Raw genomic sequence first — 3,750 nt, 5'->3', positions numbered from 1 at the left:
ATCCAGGGTGGCCAAGGTATCATCTCCTGGTTCCATGGGATTCAGATCAGGGCAAGCAACTGGGACATGGGGGTGGTGTCTCTCAGCCTACTTGGGATACGTGAAATATGCTGTCATCTGGTTTAGCTGGTACCATCCGGTCTACTAGGATTCCACTAAGAGTACAATTGAACCTTCCGTAAGAAAGTTACCCCTTACACCCCTTTTAAATCTTTTCCATCTCACTTTAAACTTATGCCCTCTGATTTTGGACTCCTCTACCTCGTGAGAAGACCTTGGCTATTCACTCTATCCAGGCCACTCATGATTTTGTAAACCACCGTATGGTCACCTCTCAGCTTTCAACCTGCCAGGGAAAAATAGGCCCAGTTTAGTCAGCCCCTTCATACAGCTCAAACCCTCCAAAGCTATCTCTTGTACTCTTTTTGCCCTCCTGATACCCCTCAAGTATAACTCTACTGCCTTTATACTCATCCAGAGATTCACCCCTTCCCAGCTATCTGCATTTGCCAATATGCCTCCTGTTTTTTTGCCTGGTTCCTCAATATCTCCAGTCATCCAGCATTCCCTACACTTACTACCCTTTCCCTTCACACAAACAGGAACATGCAGCATCTGGACTCTTGTTGTCTCATTTTTGAAGGGCCTCCCACTTTCCAATGGTCCCTTGACATGCGAATAGCCTCTTTCAATCAACTTTTGAAAATTCTTGCCTAAAACTGTCAAAATGGGTCTTACTCTAATTTAGAACTTTAACTTTTAGATCTGGTCTATACTTTTTCCATAACTCATATGGAAAAGCCCCAAAGTGCTCCCCCTCTGACACCACAGTCACGTGTGTGGTGCTGGAAAAGCATAGCAAGTCAGGCAGCATCTGAGGAGCAGGAAAATCAACGTTTTCATCAAAAGCCCTTCATCAGGAATGAAGCTGGGAGGCTAGGGAATGGAGAGATAAATGGGAGGGGATGGGGCTAGGGGTAAGGTAACTGAAAGTGCAAGAGGTGTATGGAAGTGGGGGTAAAGGTGATTGGTCGGAGGTGAGGGTCGTGCAGATAGTGGGGAAGGAAGGTGGACAGATGGGACAGATCATGAGGATGGTACTGACTGGAAGGTTGGAACTGGGGTAATGTGGAGGGAGGGGAAAAGAAGAAACTGGTGAAATCCACATTGATGCCATGGGGTTGGAGGGTCCCAAGGCAGAAGATGAGGTGTTCTTCCTCCAGGCACCGGGGAGGGTGGGAGGGGGAGTTGAAGTGTTTGGCCTCAGGGCGGTGGAGTTGGTTGGTACGGGTGTCCCAGAGATGTTCTCTGAAGCACTCTGCGAGTAGGTGTCCTGTCTCCCCAATGTACAGGAGTCTGCATCGAGAGTAACTGATATAGGAAATGACGTGTGTGGAAGTGCAGGTGACGTTTTGATGGATGTGGAAGGCTCATTTGGGGCCTTGGACGGAGGTGAGGGAGGAGATGTGGCTGCTGGTTTTGCAATTCCTGCAATGGCGGGGAAGGTGCCAGGAGGGGACGGTGGGTTGTTGGGGGATATGGACCTGGCAAGGTAGTCGTGGAGGGAATGATCTTTCCAGAAAGCTGGTAAAGGTGATGAGGGAATATATCTCTAGTGGTGGGGTCCATTTGTAGGTCGCAGAAATGGCGGAAGATGATGCAATGTATACGGAGGTTGGTTAGATGAAAGGTGAGGACCAGGGGTCCTGTCCTTGTTGCAGTTGGAGGGGTGGGAACCCCGGGCAGAGGTATGGGAAGTGGATGAGATGCATTGGAGGGCATCTTCAACCATGTGGGAGGGGAAATTGCAGTCTTTAAAGAAGGAGTAGAACATGTCCTCCTGGGAGCAGGTGCAGTGAAGGCAAAGGAATTGGGAATAAGGGATAGCATTTTTGCAGGGACAGGGTGGGAGGATGTGTAATCCAGGTAGCTGTGGGAGTCGGTGGGTTTGTAGAAAATGTAGAAAAATCCCCACTCCCTTACCACCTGATGCCTGGAGGAAGAATGCCTCATCTTCCACCTCGGGACCCCACAACCCTATATCATTAATGCGGATTTCACCAATTTCTTCATTTCCCCTCCCCCACACATTATCCCATTCCAACCTTCAGCTCAACACCGCCCTCATGACCTGTCCCATCTGTCCATCTTCCTTCCCACCTATCTGCACCACCCTCCCTCTAACCAATCACCTTAACCCCCATCTCCATCTATCTATTGCACTCTTAGCTATCTTACTCCCAGCTCCACTCTCTCCCATTTATCTCCCCACCCCCTAGGCTCCCAACCTCATTCCTGATGAAGGGCCTTTGTCCAAAACATCGAATTTCCTGCTCCTTGGATGCTGCCTGACCTGCTGTGCTTTTCCAGCACCACACTCTTCACTCTCATCTCCTGCATCTGCAGTAAACACTTTCACCACAGTCACTTGTCATCCCTTTTGTATTTCTCAGTTCCACACAAATAACTTCACTGGACATACTTCCAGGAATAAGCTCTCTAAATACAGCCATAATGTAATCCTGAATCAAAAACTCCTCTCTTCCCCACCTTCCATCATTCCTATAGCACCTTTATCCTGTAATTTTAAGCTGCCAATCCTGCCCCTTCCTGAGCGATATTTTTATAATGGCTATGATGTTCCAATCCATGTTCCCAATGATGCCATCATTATGCTGTCTTACTGTTAGGCCTCTTGCTTTGAAATAAATGTGGTTTAATTTATCAGTCCTACCTCATAGAGTTATCTCTTTTCTCACTATCTCTTTGGGCCTCCATCTCTGGTTACTGGTTTAAAGCCTCCTGAGTAGCACTGGCAAAGCTCCCTACCAGTATATTGCTCCCCTTCCAATTCAGGAGCAATCTGACCTTCTTTCAGAGGTCACCTCTACCGTAGATGAGATTCCAATAATCCAAAAATGCAAATCCCTGCCCACTATGCAAGCTCCTCCACCACATATTCATCTGCTCTATCCCGTTCCCATTTTCAGTAGCACATAGCGTTGGGGGTAATCTAGATATCACTACCTTGAGGGATCTACGTTTTAACCTCTGCCTAAATCCATTTATTGTATCTTCCGAACCTTAGTCCTTTCTCTGTTTATGTGATTGGTACCAACGTGCATAATGAACTCCTGCTCTCCTATTTGAGAATATTTTTCACCCTATCTGTCTGTATGGACCTGAAATGGCTGTCTGTTCCCTTGACTACAGTGTCCCCTATCACAATCCCAACCACTTGGAACATGACATACCCCTCATTACAGTCTTGGTACTACAAACATGGCTGTCAGTGTATCGTTCCCCTACATTTTCCAAAGTAACATACTTGTTTGAGATGGGATAGCAACAGGAGATTCCAGCACTACCTGCCTACTTCTCCTATCATCTCTAGAGCTAGCCTATCCACCTGCTTGTATCTATGGTTTTTCTACCCTCCTAAAACTGCCATCTGTCACATCCCTTGGTTTCTGCAAATTCTTCATTGCCTCTAATTACTGCTCCAACTGATCCATATAGATTCACAACCAAACACACTTCCTGCAATCATAATCAACAGGAATACTGAAATTCTCCCGAATCTTCCACATCTGGCAGAAAGAGCACATCAGAAAGAGCACATCTGGCAGAAAGAGCAAATACATGGCTTGGAAAGGGTGGATGCTAGGAAATTGTTTCCGTTAGGCGAGGAAACTAGGACCTGTGGACACAGCCTTAGAATTAGAGGGGGTAAATTCAGAACAGAAATGT

The sequence above is a fragment of the Chiloscyllium plagiosum genome, unplaced genomic scaffold (genome assembly GCF_037043375.1).
Source record: "Chiloscyllium plagiosum isolate Xiang-an unplaced genomic scaffold, Cpla_swu_hap1 HiC_scaffold_35, whole genome shotgun sequence".
NCBI lineage: Eukaryota > Metazoa > Chordata > Chondrichthyes > Orectolobiformes > Hemiscylliidae > Chiloscyllium > Chiloscyllium plagiosum.
Note: the sequence above shows the minus strand (reverse complement) of the source record.